General features: G+C 40.4%; 1 pseudogene; it reads left to right on the top strand.

Moving 5' to 3' along the window:
* The first annotated feature begins 16,897 nt into the window (after positions 1–16,897).
* On the top strand, positions 16,898–19,055 carry LOC127439791 (protein disulfide-isomerase A3-like; annotated as a pseudogene).
* The last annotated feature ends 3,685 nt before the right edge of the window (positions 19,056–22,740 follow it).

Genomic DNA, 22,740 nt, shown 5'->3' with positions numbered 1-22,740 from the left:
ACGTTTTCACTAGTGGAAATGCAATTACTCATTATCAAAAATGAGCCCTCTTACTATAGCAATTCCATTCCTGCTTTCAAGAATTAGACTGAATTGTTGATGTTTATAATTAATATCTTGTGCGTGATTAAATGTCATAGCGGCTCGCGAATGTGTAAACATTCTGCCTAACATGTCCTCTTGCGTTCCAAGTCATACGGGTTTGGGACAACATGAGGGTGAGTAAATGATGTCAGAATTTTCTTCTTTGACTGCACTATTCTTTTAAGAAACAGCCTGACTCTGTGGCACAAAGATAAATTAGAGAAACTATTGATTATTCTTTTTTAATTAATGAGTCAGCAGCCGAGCAAAGCGTCCTGGGATCTGCCTCCCATGCGATTGATTCAGCTGTTTTATGACCTGAATAAGAAATAAAACCCCTTAAAATCTCCCTCTAGCTGGAATACAAGTAAAGTAAGGTGTAAATCACTTTGTAATGTTATAATCACCACAAACATTGGACTGTACTGCATCACTTTGATTTCAGAAAGACCTTCAGTTTACTGGCTTTATGATAAAATGCAGTACAGCAGATTTGATTCAGCTCAGAAACATTAACCGAGAGGTAAAGCAGCCGCACCACAATGACAGGAAATTAAAGTACTAACGTCTTCCTGCGAGGCAGAATCAGAATTAAAGAGATAGAGAAACATTGTGAGCTTCAGTTGATTATGCAGATGAAGAACATCTTATTAAAGTTCATACTACACAGCATTAATGCACTCTGAACGTGTTTCAAGATGAATTAAGTTGGCAGAAGGTAGCCAGTCGTGAACATTGCTTTATTGCCGGAGGGGCGAGATGTGGATACAGCACACTCGCAAATTGCTTTTCCACGTGGAGGAGCTCGTTCATATATCTACACTGACAACATCTGAGGAGCGTCTCGCTGTTTGTCTCACTGGCTAAAAGAGACTCGCAGAACAGAACAGAAAATCCAGCAGTACTTATGACAGAATGATTCTTATTCTGCAGGAGATTCTCATATACTTGATGCTTTGTTTAATGATGCATTGTTGTATTTTCAGTTCACCCAAAGATGAACATTTTGTCATCATTTACTCACCCTCACGTTGTTCCAAACCCATATGACTTATTTTCTTTTGTGGAACACAAAATGGGGTGTTGGCTGAGTCAAACGTTGACGTGTCGGGTGACTCAAACAAACAAAGCTTCTCTTCAGGAAGTCAAACTACCAATAGATTACATTAAAGTATCAAACATCAAGCATTTACCACCTGGTCTCATAGCATCACATTACTATACCTACATTTTTGCAAAATGATTTTTACGGGGCTCATTGCATGTATCGCGGCAGATGCTACAACAATGACTTTTATTCCGTTTCACACAAATCACGAGTAAAACGGCATATTATCCATTCATAAACACGTACTTTTCGCTCTGTTCCTCACACAATGCTATCTTATGACATCTAAACACTTTTACTATAGCGCATGACTCATTTTAAAGTTTGCATTACATAACCAACTACATTTACAAGCTTGTTTGAGTGTGATCGAATTGTGCGGTAGCTCAACTAATAGAGCATTGCACTTGTGATGTAAAGGAGAGGGGTACGAGTCCCAAAGAGCACGAGAGTCGACACGTGAGCCAAAAGCACCACAAAATGACGTGGTTGTGTTTTTTTATCTCACATGTGCTTTTTCTAATACTATCAGTTAGGTTTAGGTTTAGTGTAGCGAGGTCGGCTTTGTTGATTTAAAACTCAAAAGAGCATTAACCTTAAAAATCTCATCTGTCTGTGAGAACATTAACTCGCATTTAGCGCCACACAGTGGACATTTCACCTCAGAACTGCCACGATAGGTGTAACGAACCGCGTAATGTAATTTTGCAAAAAAGTCGCCATAGTCACGTCATTTTCATGAGCTTCTATTTTGCTTTCTGTGTTAATATAACATTTTGCATTTCAGCAAAAATGCATTCATTAAAAAGTTAATATTGTGCAGACAGCGTGTTGGCAAAATTAAATAATTGACTTTTATATGGTCATTGTACTGAAGTCAAAAGAAATGACGACCTGAAAATGTTTTACTTCTTATGTATTAAAGGGATAGTTCACCCAAAAATGAAAATTCTCTCATTATTTACTCACCCTCATGTCATCCCAGATGTGTATGACTTTCTTTCTTCTGCAGAACACAAATGAAGATTTTTAGAAGAATATTTCAGCTCTGTATGTCCATACAATGCAAGTGAATGGTGATGAGAATTTTAAAGCTCAAAAATCACATAAAGGCAGCATAAAAGTAATCCATACGACTCCAATGGTTTAATCCATGTCTTCAGAAGTGTTATGATAGGTGTGGGTGAGAAACAGATCAAAATTAAGTCCTTTTTTATTCTAAATCTCCACTTTTATCTTTTTGTGGGGTACTGTATCTATACTGTATCTATGGTTTTAATGAATTTAGTAAGGTGGAATGCTAATCCATTATGGGGCTCCGGCATGAAGCGTGACAGGAGACAGAGAAACGTTCAACTCTTTCTATAAAGTCTTCCAGTGCACAGCAACGAACATCCATTACACATTAATGTCATCACACATCACAAGGACTTAACTATTGATCTGTTTCTCACCCACACCTATCATATCGCTTCAGAAGACATGGATTAAACCACTGGAGCCGTATGGATTACTTTTATGTTGCCTTTATGTCCATTTTGGATCTTCAAAGAATTGGTCACCATTCACTTGCATTGTATGGACCTACAGAGCTGAAATATTCTTCTAAAAATCTTCATTTGTGTTCTGCAGAAGAAAGAAAGTCATACACATCTGGGATGGCATGAGGGTGAGTAAATAATGAGAGAATTTTCATTTTTGGGGGAACTGTACCTTTTAAGATGGCAGCATCTTTTTTATACCCACTGTTAGAGTAATGGTACATGTATAAACCTTTTTATTTATTTGTAGTGTTCAGAAATCAGAATGAAACAGAACTAATATCAAATTCATTAGATGTTTACTTTTTTAACACCATTTTTCTCTGAAACTGTCTTTACGGCCCCTGTAAATGTCTCTGGACCCCAGTTTGAAAACCCATGCCCAGAGTTGGGGAGTAACGGAATACATGTAATGGGATTTCGTATTTAAAATACAAAATATAAGTAACTGTATTCCATTACAGTTACAATTTAAATCATTGGTAATTAGAATACAGTTACATTCAAAAAGTATTTTGATTACTGAAGAGCAGGGCTCTACGCTAACTTTTTTCCCAAGGAGTACATATGCTCCTAAATGAAAAAATGAAGGAGCACACAAAGAATTTAGGAGCACAGTGAAAAATGTGTGAGTGTGTGTGCGTGTACTAAGGGACACACATCTGTGGAACAGCACATACCACCAAAATCACACATTGACCCATGCCTACTAGATGCAAAGGATATCAGTTGTCCAGCTGCTTTTGTATGTTGGCCGTCTGGCACACTTAGAGGTCAGCCAGCAGTCCACGGCAGGAGTGGGATCGAACTCCTCGACAGAAGGTCCCTCCAGGCTGATCCTCATCAGGTCTTCAGTGGTGGAGACCCCAAGGCAGTTTCTTGTCGAAATCTTAATCCGGTTCTGCGCAGAGAAGCCTCGCTCACACTGGGCGGCTGAAATGGGCAGCACCAGTATAAGCTGCACCACCTCCAGTATGTTCTAGGGAAAAGATATCTTTCAATTTCATTTAAACTCTTACCATTAACTTATCAAAACCAACCATAGAAGGATACCATACATAACCAGTCAGGACTGTTAGTCTACCTTGTAATCGTGCCTGTAGGGGTCCTTTGTCAACATGGTCTCCCACAGGCCACTGTAGGACTTGTCCTTGAAATTGTGGTTGACCAGGATTTCAACCCTGCCACTCATCCTGGATTGCAGCCATGTTGCACCCTGATCTGCAGGATTGAACAGAGCAAGTGAGTTTGCAAATATGCAAACATAACATTGTCTCATATGGCAATGCAGTGTCAAATAAATTCTTACCTCTCTAGAGGCTCCTTGAAATGCCTCATCAGGTATGCCACACCATCATCGCCAAAGGTGAGAAGGCTGGCCTGGTCTTCTGGCCATGTGTCAGGGTTTAGCACTCTGAAAGACTCCACTGGGGTCTGGGCACACTCATCCTTCAGAAAACCTGGCCAAATCCACCAAACCTGGCTTTGAGATCATCCACGCCAATGTTGATGGCCGCCTCCATGTGCTGCTTCAGCTGGGGATTGGTGAGGTCCGTGAAGCCTTTCAGATTCCCCTTCAGTGTTATTCCCTTTAACAGAAATAACACACACACAGAGAGACACACACACACCAACACACAATAAAAATTTTTTAAAGACTTCTCCACTGCATTTCCCTCCTTATCCTCAAATCATTCTATTGGGCAACGAATACATCGATTCTCACACTGAGAATCTGTCTTAATCATCGATTTTAATAATTGATTTCTCTTACATCCTAACAAGCTCTCATCCTAACACACCTGGAATCTCTTCTCATCACCCTGCTGCTGAGCAAGCATGGTCTGGATCTTCTCCAGCATGCCTCCTGCCTTTGCCCTAAGCTTTAGTGCTTCCAGTCTGGTCATTGTCCTCAACTCTGATGTGGCTTGGGAGAGGATCAGGTCATTCCTTTGCAGGGTGAGGCTAAGTGAGGATAGCTCCTCAAACATGTCTGAGAGAAAATGGCAGAATACACAAAAGAGTGCATTCTCCATTTCCCACTTTATCTGTTAAGTAGTGAGAAAATAAACTGTCACCTGTCAATTAATTGATTCTGAAAATTCATTAGAGTCTTGAACCTATTTTTTAAAACTAGTGTGGTATTACATTTCCTGTGTAAAACTGACCTTCTTTGCCCGCCCTTGAACTTCCACTGTTGTTGATGCTATGGCCAGGTGCTCCATGTGCTGCAGAACAACAGAGTACTGGCCTTCATCAGTGGAAAGGTCCTTGTCTTGTACATGCCGTAGGAACACTTTGAGGGCTCTGTGGACATGGGGGATCCAGTGAGTTCCCTTGATGCTAGACAGTGTGCAATATCCACACCGAGCTCTTGCCCGAGAACACAGAGCTCTCGTTTGGATTTTCCGCTGAAGTGATACGTCTTCAATATCAGAATCAGAAGATCGTACATGACAGACACCTTTGGCTCTTTCTTCTGAATGGTCAATATTGCCAGCTCTAGTCTGTGAAAGGCAGAACAGAATATTCCAAACATCTCCTTCCCCCCCGTCTCTTGTGCCAACAGAAAACAATAATTCTGTGGTATTTACCATTCCAGCACTTAGCGCACGCACACACGCACACACACACACACACACACATACACACACACAGTATTGTTTAACATTCTCTGCTAGCAAATAAAACTAAATCATAGAGAATTTATTAGTTACAAACCTACGTGGCATACAGTGGATTGGGATTATATGCTCCCCTGCCTCTCTCTGCAGGTGGGCAATCACTCCCCCACGGTGGCCCATGTTCACGGAGGCACCATCTGCCCCGAAGGAGATGCACTTCTTCATCCATGACCCTCCATCCTCCTCTGGGCAAGCAGCACGAAATGTGGCCTTGGTGGCATTCAAAATACCTCGAATGATAGCACAAAAAAACAATTATACAAAAGTATTTCTGACAAACTAAATTATCTCCATTATGAATAATGATTAAACTTTACACAAGAATAAAGCCTATAAAGAGGAACAACTTACCAATGGCAGTGCTCAAGGGTCTGTTGTCCGACCAGGAGATTGACTGGCTTCCCATCCTCCAACAAGCGTACGTAGACAATCTCGCATTCGATGTTGGATATATCAGTGTCTCCGTCTATTAGAACGGCAAGATATTTCGCGGCTTTCAGCTTCGCTGACAGGCTCTCTCTCATTATGTCAGCAATTTGACTGATCATCTCCGCACATCTTACATCATTGTCGTATGTGGGATTAATGTCAACTCCGTTTTTGTGGTGGAGTCTGATAAGCGGCCCAAATTTGAGGAAGGGTTCTTCTTCTTTCGCAATGAAGTATGCGATGTTTATCTTTATTTTCAGCTGCCTCCTCTTCTCCTCCTCAGACAACAGCACTTGCCTCCTCAAGGCTGCTGACACCGTGCCTGATGGTTTCTCCTGTCTCAACAGGTACAGATCTCTGCACTGGATATGCCAACGCGAGATGTTATGTTTCGCTACACTATCTCTTTTCAATATTTGCAGAACATGACGTTGTTTTCGAACTCTAGCCATGGGAACATTTTGAGCCAATTTGCATTGAATCTATATGTTCTCCCTCCACCGGCTACAGTGGATGTTGAAGTGAGAGCGGGGGTCACGGTAGCTTCGCTAACGTTGTTCTCAGCATCCCTAACGTTAGCCACCATATCAACGTTAGCCGCCTCAGGTAAACCTTGTGAAGAGGCTTCATTAGTTGAACCTTGCGAATCCCCCTCGCTGGACTCCTCTTTCTCCTCGTCTCTTTTTCGCTTAAAATAAAACTGAATGGGCTTGATTTTCAGCGATGTCTGCACGTTAACTTATAGCCTATATCGATACTTTTTTCCAGTGTTGTTCACCTTTCTCTCTCTGACTGGACTGCTTCATCACAGAAAACTCTACTGTGGTTGGCACATGCCGCTTGTGGAATTTGGGTCTTTAAACAATTAGCAGTGGAAATAGATTACGGTAGGTTGTAATGTTTAATCGCACACTGTGCTCGTAAATCATTTTTCCAGTTCGCACATATCTATTTTTAGGGGCAAATGTGAGTGAAATACTCACACTGTAGCGCCCTGCTGAAGAGATTACTTTGCATTTTATTGTCATTTGTTTCATTTAATATTTAGTCCTTTCAGATGGAAAACATTTATACATATAAATGATGCGATCCAAAATGCATTTGAACAGCGGTGAAACACTTTCTTATGATGTGTTATATTCATACGAGCACACAGAGAAGTAAGTTTGAAGTAAGTTTGGAGCAGAAGAAATAGAAATAAACCTTGTGTAAATTGTCAGCTTTACGCTAAGATAAAATGCTATTTCTAGCCATTTTACATGTTATTTTTATTTATTCTTTATTTAACCAGGAAGGTCCCATTGAGATACACGATCTCTTCTTCCAGGGAGTCCTGGTCAAGATAGCGGCTTACATACATAGTTACAATAAAAGCAATAAAAGTACAATAATAAAACACATTCCACACAACAACAACAACAACAACAACAACAACAACAAAAAAGAGAGAGAGAAACTACAACAAACAAGTACACGTTTCTTTAAAATTGAAATATAAAAGTTTTTAAATTAGTTAAAATAGGTAGAGATTTTAAGCTGAGGACATCCTGCATTTTATTCCAGATCCATGGGGCAAAATAAGCAAACAACGTTTTTCCAATTTCTGTACGTACTCTCGGCACAAATAAACATGCACATGTTACCAGACACGATCATATTTTTTTATCAAGAAAATTCACGTTAGGTCATAATTTCTTTTTTCTATTAAGACCTTTGATATTAGGGCAAAAATCATATTCTTGATAATAATTTTTGTATTGTTTTCCTGTAAAAATATCTAAAAATCCTTAAAACAAGATCAACTTGATTTATGTTGTTTTCGAAACAACACTGCATAAGATATTTCAGTTTTTCAGAGAATGTATTTTTAACATGTGTATTTTGTCTTACTGTACTGGCAGAGTTTTTATAGTCAAAACAAGTGAAAAAATCTACCAGTGCTGAAGAAGTAATCCAAAGTATTTAGATTACATTACTGACCTTGAGTAATCCAACTGAATACTTTACAAATGACATTTTACAGCATGTATTCTGTAATCTGTAGTGGAATACATTTCAAAAGTAACCCTCCCAACCCTGCCCATGCCTTAAAATACTGTCTAGGTAGACAGCTCACTAGAGCAATTTTCACCCATCAGACACACGGTTCTGTTGTTTTACTGCAGATTTGTACGGGTGAGAGTTGAGAAAGACAAACAGATCGACACCAGCACAGTCATTTCTAAAATTACTTTCTAAAAATGACTGTTTTAAAGTCTCATAAACCACAAGAGCAGCAGCTCTTTGTGAGGTGTCAAATGCTAATGAATAAATGACAGAAAGCAGCTGCAATATTGCTGTGTAAAACAATTATTTCATCGTGAGCTCAAAGAATAAAACCGTGCGCTGATTTTCTTTTTGTTCTTTAAATAAAACCTGCTTCGTGTGTGCGTCTGGTTGGCTTTTAATAAAAAAATGTATTGTGCTTATTTAGCATGAAACAGTAGCTGGCGTGGCCCCTTCGCTTCAAAGCACCAAGAACACTTTTATCTGGAGAGAATGGCCAAATGCTGCTTACAACAGCCAGTATGAGGGGGGAAAAGAAGCCAAATTACACATAATAATGTTTAACACGGCTTTTCAATGAGCCATTTCTCCCCTTTGAAACAGCCGAATGGCCTCGAGGTATTACCGTGGTACCCTTTCATGTTCCTGTAGACATAATGTCTCTCTCTCTCTCTCTGTCTGTCTCTCAGTTCAGAGCGTGACGCAGATGAAATGGGCTGCTGGGAAACAGGAGTTACTGCCACAACTCATTTGATCTGAATCAACAGCATCAGTCTGAAACGTAATTATCCTCGTGCAATTGCCCTTTGATTTCCTTCACATTCACTTGTCTAATGAGGGTCTGTATGTTTGTATGAGGATTGTTTGCATGCTGAATGGAGTTTGTGTCTTGTTAGGCGTCACCTACAGTGCTGCTTGTTTCAGGGGTCTTTTAAGTGTGCCAAATGCAGTCAAACATGAAGGTGCAATCAGCTACACAAACATACAAACCAGAGAGATTGTATTCCACAGAGATGCTGGTTTATTCATGCAGTGACTGTGGGATGAAAATGAGAGGTTGTTACACCTTAAACACACAGACTTGCATGTTCTCACATTAATAACAGACTTTTATCAGAGTTTGAAATGCTTCTTTGTTTAAATGTTGACTAAATAGTAGTGATGTGTCCAAACAATTACTTGCAGTGTTTTTTATACTACATTTAAGAGATGAAATCAAAGACACTAAGAATGGGTCCAAAAGACTTTGGGCAGTATTTTATGATCGTTAAACGCTAAGTGCAGCGCTCTGAGATAAGTCATAAGCACAAAGTCAGTGGGCATGGCCATGAAGTTTTGGTATTTAAGCATGAACTAAGACGAGATGCAAATGGGATTGACGAAAATAAAGACAACACATTCATAAGAAGTTGGTGGTGTAAATGGACTGTATGCAATGAATTAGAAGAATAGAAATATGGACTTACTTTCTATTGTGCATTAAATGCATCCTTGTTGAATGTCAGACATATTTCTATGACAGTGATACGCTCCTTTTATACGCATGGAAATGTGGAAGCATTCACTTCTAACAGTCGATTTTGCTTTAAAAATTACATTAATTTATTTAAACATGAAAAACACAATGGCACCCACAGTTTGTGTGCATACACCCACAGACAGCGCAAACATTCTCACCCATGCCCACTTGTACTGGCACGAAAATTGCACTAAGAATTAGCACTCTCACAAGAATTAGATAAGACGTTGCGCACTGTTGTTGTGTGTTGCACTGTCACAAAAACAGAGCCCTTTATGTGAAGTTCTTTTAAAGGAAATAAGTGCATCTGTTAGGGTAGCTCAGTGAGCAAAGACGCTGACTACCACCCCTGGAGTCGCGAATTCGAATCCAGGGTGTGTTGAGTGACTCCAGCCAAGTCTCCTAAGCAACCAAATTGGCCCAGTTGCTAGGGAGGGTAGAGTCACATGGGGTAACCTCCTCGTGGTCACCATAATGTGGTTCGCTCTCGGTGGGGCGCATGGTGAGTTGTGCGTGGATGCCGCGGAGAATAGCGTGAAGCCTCCACATGCGCTAGGTTTCAGCGGTAACACGCTCAACAAGCCATGTGATAAGATGTGTGGATTGACGGTCTCAGACGCGGAGGCAACTGAGATTCGTCCTCCTCCGGATTGAGGCGAGCACATTGGGAATTGGGTATTCCAGACTGGGGAGAAAAAGGGGAGAGAAAAAAAAAGTGCATCTATTGATTATGGGAGAAAAATAGGTTGTTTTTACAGTAAATACAAAAGTTTAAATCAGAAGGTTTTAGGGTTGCATAAATAATCAAGATTACAGTTACATTATCATAATTAACTAATTGTGAAGTGTCAATTAAAGCAGGTAGTGCTCATGTTGAGTCCAAATTTTCTGTTTTAACTTGTGTTTTTGTAGCAGTTCAGCATTGTAATCAATCACAAACAAGTCTTTATGCTTCTAATAGGGCCAATGTAAAGTTAACTGTTTCAGGCAAAGTCATCATTTACTGATAAAACATTATGCTTTTGTTCTGGATGTGTAGTATACATAGCAAATATGGCATGCAGTTGATTCTCCCAAAAAAGTATTTTAATGTAAATTGTTCTAAAATCTCAGTTAATTGCAATTACAATATAAAGGGGAATAATCATGCAGCCCTAGAAGGTTTAAAATTCAGAGTATAAATCAACAGATGAAATCAGACTTGATGAATAGCCTAAAAATTTGTGGTGTGTAAAATGCAACAACATTTTGTATTATTCAGTTTAATGAGGTCTTGGGTCATTTGATTAAATCTCTAATTAAAGGAATAAAAAAAATCTGTCATTGGCTCACCTTCATGTTGTTCCAAACTCGTATGACATTCTTTCTACAGTGGAACACAAAAGGAGAATTTAAGAATCCTCACGCAGCTCTTGCATTTATAGTTCGTTTGGACCATATCTGTCAAGCTCCAAAAATGAGCAAAAAACACAATAAATGCCCCATAAAGGTAGTCCATACGACTCATGTGTTGTATTCCAAATCTTCTGAAGTTTTATGATAGTTTTGTGTTAAGAACAAAGCCAAATACAAGCGAGAACAGCGTGAGAGCAGTGTGAGCATTCAACATTTTTCCTTCTACAGAAGAAAGAAAGTCATAAGGTGTCTGAGATTGACAGCTGTGCCAGAAAGTTGCTTCAATCTGAACATAAACACACAAGCGAGCTGTTTAACGTACCGCTCACTTTCTGCGTACTTTCTCATCTGAGTGATGGGGTTTGTGTAGCGGTTGAAGGGCCATTTACTTTACAAACACATCTTTTGCTGCCTGATAAATACTGATGATGCAGTGGAGATCATGACTGATATGAATGCAGCAACAGTGTGTTTTTTTCTTTGAGGAATTAGCATGTAATCATATGGCAGACTGGCATGCCTTGGCTGATAGAAGTGTCCATCCCATAATTCCGCTCTGAATTATTGTCCTCAGTCCATCAGTCCATCAGTCAGTGTGTGATGAGTGAAGCTCTGTGCTCATGTTAAAATGCATCATGGGTATCCATGACTGCCTGCAGCACTAAACGCACATTACAGATTAAAAGAGCCATTAGCAGCTGACAAAGACTCTCTTTAATTATAATCACCCCTGTGAGGAACTTTAAACCCGCCACAGGAGCTGAATGTGTTTCATCTATTAGTGACGACACAAGTTCATCTCAGCGTCATTACAATGCAATTTAGTCTCTTTGTTATACTGTATATTTGCAGCGGGTGTCATTTTTGCAGGTATGAGGTGCTTGTGTTACAGACATTTCACCTTAACATTTGTATTTTGTTTGATGAATCAGGGCAGACTTACTATCCAAACAACAAATGAATTATTTAATATTAAAACAAAAAGACAAGCAAACAAACAAATAGATACGAAATAGACATCATAGGCGCACTCGCGACAGATAAAGGCATTTCCAAAAGGTAGGCCGCAACATTATTGTGCTTTCTAAGATACCTTGTTTTAGCCAGATTCTAAGGCTGTATCACATATATCCTAAAGACTAGTGAAAAAATAAATGCATGAAAATGATGGGCAAATTGAGAGAACTGCTGATTATAAATATGCTAATAAAATGATTAAATATATTAAATATAATTATTAAATAAAATGTATTTTATTTATGAATTATTAATGATTACATTGATTTAAAATTGACTATTTTACCCAATATCTGTACTTTGATTAGTACCCAGATATCACACATACGTCTCCGAGATGTCTGCTTTAGATCTTTTCATCCGGAAAGCATCTTACATCTGCTAAACATCTTAAAAAGATCAGAATTACAAATATTCTAAATTATAAACGTCCCAAAGACCTCCAAGAAGAAATGTCTAATAGATGTAAACACACACACCAAATAGACTTCTGGATGATGTACATGTGCTATCAGGATAGAATGACCTGAAGTATTGTTTAAATGATTAACCTGATAGCACATGGACATCACCCAGATGTCTATTTGATGTGTGTGTTTACATCTGGAAGACGTATTTTTTAGGTTGTTTTCACATCTGCAATACATAAGACGTTTCCTCTTGGATGTCAATAAGACATTCAACAGATGTCTTTGAGACGTTTATGATTTAGAATGTTTTGTTAATCTGATCTTTTTAAGATGTTTAGCAGATGTTCATTAAAATGCGATGCTTTCCAGACGAAAAGATCTAAAACAGACATCTCTGAGACATACATGTGCTGTCTGGGTAAAGTCTAGAGAGTAACTCAACTTTATAATTCCATTGTTCTGTGTTATTGGTGAGTATATTTACATGCATTTCACGAACACATGCTGTACATATACAATATTTCATTTAGGGTTTACATTTTCTCTCCATATGCTGTTGATATTTTATTGTGTTGTTAGTTCCCTATCTGTCACTCACTCGATGTTGTGTCGTTGTAGTGACACTAGGGGTCACTCTTGGGAGCCCCAAACACCTCTGCTTTTTGAAAAAAGGCCAATGGGAATTGGCGAGTGGAATTTGCATGCCACTCCCCCGGTCATACGGGTATAAAAGTAGCTGGTATGCAACCACTCATTCAGATTTTCTCTTCAGAGCTGAGTGGTTGCATTCAGTGCACTGAATTCAATTCAAACTAAGTTCTCACCTAAAACTGTAGGATTTATGGCGCATTTCAACGGCTTCTCCCCCTCTGCACCCGTGCAGAGAACACCCCTGGGCGCTTCGGCAGAGCAAAAGAGTATCTTCTAAAAGAGTGTATTTTCTTTCTAAAAGAGCGGCACACACGGAAACGTCTTTTTAAAGATGTCTTTCCGTTTGTTTGTTATTCCTGGTTGCGGTCGTTATCTCTCCGCTTCTGACGGCCACGATCGCTGTCTTACGTGTCTGGGCGCTGCCCACACGGAGACATCGTTCGTGGATGGTCTTGTCCTCATTGCGAAAACATGACCATGGCAATGTTGCAGTCACGGCTTGCATTTGTAAGAAAGCAAGCCACCCCAGCGGCTCCCCGCCTCGGTCATTTTACCTACGGGTATGAGGCCATGCTGGTTAGCACTGGGGGTGATTTGGGGACCTCAGTGGAAGCACCTCCGCCGGGTAAACCCCCACTTACCTCCCATTCCCCAGCACGCTTGCTTGCCCCGGTCGGGCTCTTGGATGAGACCGCCGGCTTGTCTCATGGCGAGTTCGATCTCTTATTCGGAGCCCGGGAAGACGATGAGTTATCGAGCGCAGCATCGGAGAGTGGGATTGTCCACTCTGATGCGGACGCCTTGGCTGGGCTCCCTCCTTCGGGTGTGGTCGCCCAGTCTCAGGTCAACGCGGAGATGACGGACATGCTTTCCCGGGCAGCCGCGAGCATCGGGCTAGAGTGGAACCCTCCACTCTCCCCTGAACCCTCGTGGCTCGTTGATTGGTTCCTTCGCTCATGGCCACGCCCCGCCCCGATCCCTTTCTTCCCGGAAGTGCATGAGGAGCTGACACAATCATGGGGGGCACCATTTACTGCCCGATCCCGATCTTTCAGCTCCCCCGCTCTCACTACCCTCGATGGTGGGAAGGACCGTTCGACACTCATAAGAGTGTTTGGGGAGGTTACGTGACAGCCTGGTGTGCTGGCTACGAGACACAGAGCGGTCTGCCCATCTCACACCGCCAGTCCACGTAACACAGTTCAGCTAGTTGTGGCGTTTTGTATAGGGACCCCTAGTGTCACTACATCGACACAACGTCGAGTGAGTGACAGATAGGGAATGTCCTGGTTACTTTTGTAACCTCCGTTCCCTGTTGGAGGGAATGAGATGTTGTGTCCCTCTTGCCACAACGCTGAACTACCCGCTGAAATGGCCAGGACCTTGTCTCGGCTCCTCAGCACAAAACCTGAATGAGTGGTTGCATACCAGCTCATTTTATACCCGTATGTCCGGGGGAGTGGGATGCAAATTCCACTCGCCAATTCCCATTGGCCTTTTTTCAAAAAGCAGAGGTGTTCGGGGCTCCCAAGAGTGACCCCTAGTGTCACTACATCGACACAACGTCTCATTCCCTCCATCAGGGAATGGAGGTTACGAAAGTAACCAGGACGTTATATGACATGATTAACATGATTAATGAGAACTAGAACCTGCCAAAATCAGACCCTTTGATTTGCAAACAAATGCTCCGTTTGAGGACACTAGATGCACAGAAATTACCAATCTAATCTCATTGAATTAATGTTACTCTGACAACACTTTTACGTGCCGCGTGCTACGTTTTGCTGCAGTTTCCTGTTGAAATGAACACTAGAGGTGCTACAACAATTGTGCGTTTTATTCACTTTTTACACAAATCACGACTACAGAAGCTGATTATGACTTATTTTTCACACTTTTACTCGCACACTGCTATGTTATGATGGCAAAACACTTTTACTATAGCACATCATTTGAAAAACTATACATTTTAATGCTTGTATTACAGACTCACCTATATTTACACACTTATTCCAATGCGATTAGCTTGTGTGGTAACTCACCTGATAGTATTGGACTTTAGACTCAGTTGGAACCCAGTTAAACACGCAAGCTGAGACGTGAGATGAAAGTGCCACAGAAGCAACACGAGATGACATGGTTACTTCAGGAATTGTGCTTTTCATTTACATTTTGTTTTGGGACACTACTGGTTAGGTTCAAGTTTTAGGTTAGAGAGTTTTACTCATGAAAACCTCCATCTAACATTCACCTTAAAAACCTCTTCTGATTACGACACCATTTCTCTCGCTTTTGGCGCCCCCCGCTGGATATTTCACTGGGAAACTGCAGCAAAACTTGAAGCACATAATTTCATTTTGCAAAAATGTTGCCAAGGTCACATCATGTTCATGAGATCAGGCTAGAAATGACACACTTCACCTTTAACAACATAAAGATATTTTGACTGGACATGCAACTATAAATTAAAAAAGAAGCACAGAACAAGTCTAAATACATGTAATTTTCTGAAAATAGATGTCAAAATCAGATCAGAAAAATTAGAAAAGTTAAAGCTAAAGTGTGTAACTTTTTCAGTATTGAAATACTTTTTCCTATCTCAACTTAATATACATAGATAGCCATAAGTAAACCATTTGTTGGTTGATTTTCTCAAACTGTAAACAATGTGTCTCTGTGGCACTATAAAAATTCCTCTCTTTGTTTTGAGCGACCCATCCAGCCCGACACAACAGCATTGACTCAACCAATGGCGTGAGTTGGGGGTGGGACTATCTGTTCCCATCCCCCCCCCCCCAGCAGATGAGGCGTTTTCAGAAAGCTGTTTGAAAACAATGCTTGTTTTTGTAATTCACTTTGGTGATTCCAGCGGTACAAAAATTACACACCCCCTCGGTTCATCAAAGGACCAGCTGCCCAAGTGAAGAGAGGAGGAGTAAATGACCACCATCGTTAGGAGAAAAGGGGAGCAAGTGAAGTAATTATTTGTGGCCACGAGACAAAGGTGTTCACAAAAGTGGCACAGAAGCTTGTAAATCAAACATATAGAAAGAACCCCCTTCAAATAATGGAGCTCCCCCCATATCCACCCTCTCTTGTTCCCTTCAGGATGAATCCAGAGGTAATAGTCGTTCGGAGATTAATCACATGTTCATCTTTCTTTTCATTTGGATGAAATTTGCACTCAGCAATGCTAATGACGTTAAGAAATAACTAATCTAGTGGAGAGAGTTCCTGTGAGAAATGAATCAGATTAGTCCAGAGTGGAATGCAGCACAATAGGAGTAATTAAATACATTGACAGAATAGAACTTCAGAAGATCACATGATGTCATTCTGATTCGGGTATTAAATGATGAATTTCTTTAAGTTAAAATGCAACATCATCAGAAGTGTGCATACAGAATTTGTGCAAATATCAAGGGAATGTTTCTTGTCTATATGTTACACAGAATTGTGGCGTGTTTTAACTGAGACTTTTATAACTGAGAAGAGTGACATCAGACATCAGTGCAGATATCAGTTACACACACTGGTGTAGAATTGGGGGAGACGTGGGGCACACGTCCCCCCCACAATCATGCATCTGTTCTTGTTTATATATTTGTATCAATGCTGAAAATAATTTTGTATGAGATTCCTTGCAATTGCATGGCTGTGAGTCTGTCATATTGGGACAAAAATCTGAAGTCCCCACTCCGTTGTACAAGTTGGTATCGCACAACTAGACAGCGGTGTCACGTGGTATCTGTTACTTTTCTCAGCGCTGGCCAGGATGCATGAACTCACAGTCGTTTATTTTTACTGGATGAGGATTTTTAAAAATGCTTTTATAGATAATGCTGAGGTGGATTTTCATTCACTGGTATGAATCCTTGCAATTATCAGTTTTTATTAAAAATAAATATCCAGGAGCTCGGTAGCCCCTTGTGCTGCAGGGCCAACATCAGTTCAAGTTCACACTTTTTCTCCCTTAATTGAGCTCATCCCGGTCACCGACAAAAGTCAAAATGCGCTTACCCTGGTCTTTCATTTTTCTAGTTTTTACTGCCTGTTGTTCGGAGGGCAGCGATTTGTTCAAGCTTGGAGATTCTGACTTTGATCAGGGTGCAGCCGGGCATGAGACTATGCTGGTGGGGTTCTTCGCTCCTTGGTGTGGACACTGCCAGAGGCTTGCTCCAGAATATGAGACTGCTGCCACAAAGCTGAAAGGGACAGTACCTCTAACAAAGGCTGACTGCACAGTGAACTCCGAGACCTGTGAGCGTTTTGGAGTGAATGGACACCTCACCCTTAAATCTTCCGCAGTGGAGAGGAAGCTGAATCCTACGATGGCCCCAGAACAGCAGATGGAATTGTGAGCTATATGAAAAACCACGCAGGGCCAAGTTCTGTGGCTCTGCTCAGTGGGGCAGATTTGGATTCTTTTGTCGACAACTACGAGGCCAGTGTGGTGTGCTTTTTTTCTGGGGATGAAAGTACACAGCTTGCAGAGTTTCTGAATGTCTCCAGTGCCTTGAGGGAGAGCTATCGATTTGCTCATTCCACTGATCTGGGAACAGGCCTGAAACATAGGGTAGATGGAGAATGTGTTCTGTTGTTCCATCCCCCATGCTTAAAGAGCAAGTTTGAGGAGAGTATGGTGAAATACACAGAATATGTTTTGATTCCCTCCTTCCGTACATTCATCCGAGACAATGTATTTCGTCTCTGTCCACATCTAACCACTAACAATAGGGACCATCTGAAAGGAAGTGACCTGCTTACTGCGTATTACATTTACATTTATTCATTTGACAGACGCTATTATACAAAGCGACTTACAAAAGAGGAAAACATAAGCGAATCATCTTAGGAGACAGTGGTATGAAAAGTGCTGTATTACAAAGTATCACTAGCATCATAATAGTATTCAAAACAGAATAAAGTGCAACAGGAATTTTTTATTTTTTATTTTTTATTTTTTAATGACTGGTTAAGTGCTCATGGAAAAGATGTGTTTTTAGTCATTTTTTGAAGACAGAAAGTGAGTCAGCTTCACGGATGGAGTTGGGAAGGTCGTTCCACCAACGTGGTACGATGAAGCTGAAAGTCTGGGAAAGTGTTTTGGTGCCTCTTTGTGTTGGTACAACAAGGCGACGTTCCTTAGCTGACCGCAGGCTTCTAGTGGGCGCGTAGCTCTGCATAAATGATTTTAGGTATGCTGGAGCAGACCCAGTGACTGTTCTGTATGCCAGCATCAGAGCCTTGAATTTGATACGTGCATCAACCGGCAGCCAGTGGAGAGAGACAAGGAGTGGTGTAACATGTGCTCTCTTTGGTTCATTAAAGACCAGACGTGCTGCTGCATTCTGGATCATTTGCAGGGGTCTAACTGCACATGCAGGGAGGCCTGCAATGAGAGGGTTACAGTAGTCCAGCCTAGTTATGACAAGTGACTGGACAAGCAGTTGTATGGCATGTTCAGAGAGGAAGAGTCTTATCTTCCTGATATTGTAGAGTGTAAATTTACATGATCTTGCGGTCTTTGAGATGTGGTCTGTGATTACATATGAAATGTAAAAGGCACCAACTACTGGAGGAACAGAATAATGAAGGTGGCGTCTCAGTTCCAGGATCGAGGTCTGATATTTGCAGTGGCAGATCGGCAGGAGTTCCAGGATGAGCTTGAGGAGGAGTTTGGTTTGGGTCTCTCTGAGGGAGGAGAGATTCCCATCATCACCATATGAACCAGAGCAGGACACAAGTACTCCATGCAGGAAGAATTCACGAGAGAGGTTCTTGGAGGATTAAGTTTAAAAGATATGTAAAATTGGCCCCATCAAGGTCGTGGTGGCTGACACGTTTGAGGAGATTGTGAATGATCCAGAAAAGGATGTATTTATTGAATTTTACGCTCCCTGGTGTGGCCATTGCAAGAACCTGGAGCCCAAATACAAGGAGCTTGGAGAAAAGCTCTCTGGGGACCCGAAAATTATCATTGGCAAAATGGACGCTACTGCGAATGATGTCCCTCCAAATTATGATGTCCAAGGATTTCCAACCATTTAGTTTGTACCCTCTGGACAAAAAGACCAGCCATGCCGATATGAGGGTGGTCATGATATTAGTGACTTCATCAGCTACCTGAAGAAAGAGGCCATAAATCTGCTAATCTTAAATTTGTAACACTAACGATAAGAATACTATACAGGTCAAATTGTTGACATGTGCTGAGATCACAGACATACACTATATTGCCAAAAGTATTCGCTCATCTGCCTTTAGACGCATATGAACTTAAGTGACATCCCATTCTTAATCCATAGGGTTTAATATGACGTCGGCCCACCCTTTGCAGCTATAACAACTTCAACTCTTCTGGGAAGGCTTTCCACAAGGTTTAGGAGTGTGTTTATGGGAATATTCTTCCAGAAGCGCATTTGTGAGGTCAGACACAGATGTTGGACGAGAAGGCCTGGCTCACAGTCTTCGCTCTAATTCATCCCAAAGGTGCTCTATCGGGTTGAGGTCAGGACTCTGTGCAGGCCAGTCAAGTTCTTCCACACCATACTCGCTCATCCTGCGCAGTCATGTTGGAAAAGGAAGGGGCCATCCCCAAACTGTTCCCACAAAGTTGGGAGCATGGAATTGTCCAAAATCTCTTGGTATGCTGAAGCATTCAGAGTTCCTTTCACTGGAACTAAGGGACCAAGCCCAGCTCCTGAAAAACAACCCCACACCATAATCCCCCCTCCACCAAACTTCACAGTTGGCACAATGCAGTCAGACAAGTACCGTTCTCCTGGCAACTGCCAAACCCAGACTCGTCCATCAGATTGCCAGATGGAGAAGCGTGATTCGTCACTCCAGAGAACGCGTCTCCACTGCTCTAGAGTCCAGTGGCGGCGTGCTTTACACCACTGCATCCGACGCTTTGCATTGCACTTGGTGATGTATGGCTTGGATGCAGCTGCTCGGCCATGGAAACCCATTCCATGAAGCTCTCTACGCACTGTTCTTGAGCTAATCTGAAGGCCACATGAACTTTGGAGGTCTGTAGCGATTGACTCTGCAGAAAGTTGGTGACCTCTGCACACTATGCGCCTCAGCATCCGCTGACCCCGCTCTGTCATTTTAGTTGCTGACATTCCCAATCGCTTCCACTTTGTTATAATACCACTGACAGTTGACTGTGGAATATTTAGTAGCGAGGAAATTTCACGACTGGACTTGTTGCACAGGTGGCATCCTATCACAGTACCACACTGGCATTCACTGAGCTCCTGAGAGCGGCCCATTCTTTCACAAATGTTTGTAGAAGCAGTCTGCATGCCTAGGTGCTTCATTTTACACACCTGTGGCCATGGAAGTGATTGGAACACCTGAATTCAATTATTTGGATGGGTGAGCGAATACTTTTGTCAATATAGTGTATATTTCATATCATTTTGAATGAATGCACCTGTCTAAATTAATATTTTTTCTTTACCACATTACAAACTTCTTGCTCATATTTAGTTTACAACATTTTGGTTTTGGTATTGATACATTATAATTTCAATATTGCAAAATCTGTTTATGGTCTGTCAAGATATTACCATAAAACTTCATTTCAGATTCAGTGTTATAGAGATTCTGTAATTTTAAATGGGGCACCTTTACTTCCTCTTCATGTCTGTCATGTCAAATCAAATGTCTGTAAGGGCTTATTTTGGATCAGGTCCTCCGTCCATGTGAGGACATGAGAGATTAACAACTGCTCCCAGGCAAATTTGATATTTGCAGACACTTAAAAGAAATAATAATAATAATAAATAAATAACTATCCAGAGTAAAATGTCTCCAAATGGATATAAAGCGTTCTTAGATTTAAATGCGGATGAATGGAGGATTCGGTGTTCAAGCGTCAAGCGCCCCCTGCAGGAATAAAACTTACAAGACAGTCAGTGGCTGACATGGTGCAATTTTGGTCTGTAGGTCTGTTACCCACACAAAACATTTGTATGAATTTAGAAACCATGAAATATATCACATGAGTCATATGTGCAGTCAGTGAAGACGTTAAAGGTGTCCATAGAAATGATCAGTAGTTTTTTATGGTGAGGAAAGCAAACAGGCATTTCAGATGAGCAGGTAAGAATTTAAATTTTCCGAAATGGTAAATTTTTTCTGAAACATTAACCCTAATGCTTTTTTAAATGTTTGAAATGATACAGTGTATAAATATTTAAGAATATGCATTTAATGGTTAGTTTTACTATTATCGTGATTAAAAATACCATGGTTAATTTTACTGTAAGAATTTAGGATTCACGGTTAAAAACCCGTGGCAAAAATATTATATATAATGTATAAATATATCATATAAAAGATTTTTCCATAAGATTTTGTAAGCCTAAATGGGAAAACTCTGTGTGGGTACTGGAGCTGTTCCTATGGTTACGGACGGTGGCCATGTGGTGCTTTAATGGCCAGGTGTCGCAAACTGAATGTGAACTTTCAATTCACGTGAAACTGAAGCTTAAACACACGAATTCCAAAATATAACAGAGGAATTCTATCTACCAGACTCATATCCATCAAAAAAGCAAAATAAATTGGCTGTTTGGCAGCATTTAATTGACTGACTGAAGTAGACGGATGTAAAACAAGCAGACAGAAGTCCTAGAAAGACACATTCTATAAATGGGACACAATGCTCCACTAGTCGTCCAACAACAAACTAGTACTTTTAATATTTTTAGCTGTGTTGATTTTAAAGTGATGAATTAAAGATGCCACTTTTTGCATTTTTTGCATCAGTGCTGCTGCATAATAAGAAACTGTGCATATAATTGTGAAACCACTATCTTTCCTAAGATGGTAATCTAACCGTCAAAAACTCACACCGTGGCATCCCTACATTGAATATAATTTTTTTATTTATCTGTACATTAATTTGAACTGTTATTATGCATTGTGTAATATGTTGTAATGAAACATTACGACCCCCCCAGGGTTGAGTAAATGTAACACTGAATATATAAATATAACTTTATGATACATGTGTAAATATATATATATATTATGTAAATATATATGCTTGTGGAGGCGCACACAATAGTACTGCTTCTGAAAAAAATCGTAGGGGGAAACACTGTATATACAGTATATATATATATATATATATATATATATATATGAAAATGTGGCACCAGCACCTGCTTTGGTAGCACCCATGCAAATAATACTACATGTTATGTGCACTGAAATGCACATTTTACAGTACAGCATTGATTTTAAAGTTGAGATGCAGATGGAAATTATAATATTAACAACAGTATCATCTGTGGAAAAAATGAACACTTAATTTTTATATGGATAAATTGAAATATTCTGACAGTGTGAATAAATTGGGTCTTCTTTACAGATTCCTTTCATCAGGCTCCTACTAATTAAAATAAAGTCATATCTTGGAATTTCTTACAAAACAACTTACATTTTCCTACAATCAGAGAGCATTACAAGAGTACAGATTTTACACAGATGGAAAATAGATAGCTCCATAATTATGAAAATGCACCATAGTTCTTCCATAGTATCCATAGTTTTAACAATGATATTTGTAATAGTTCATGGTAACCATGTAAAACCATGCATGGCTCCTCACTACCATGGTTAGTAACTATGGTGTCTATATAAATAACTATGGCATTTGTGTAATGAAAAAAAAAAGCAGTCTAAATACATTTAGAAAGTTTTTCTGGCACAAATTGTAACTACAGAAAATCCATGGTAGATTTTTGTAAGCGTTGTGATCTGTGAATTGAAAAGCCTTCTAATTGTTGTTTTCTTTGTCAGTGCTGTATAGAATGTGGGGGCTGTTTGTTTT

Source organism: Myxocyprinus asiaticus, chromosome 4, assembly GCF_019703515.2.
Source record: "Myxocyprinus asiaticus isolate MX2 ecotype Aquarium Trade chromosome 4, UBuf_Myxa_2, whole genome shotgun sequence".
NCBI lineage: Eukaryota > Metazoa > Chordata > Actinopteri > Cypriniformes > Catostomidae > Myxocyprinus > Myxocyprinus asiaticus.
This window is presented reverse-complemented; position numbering and strand designations above follow the sequence as displayed.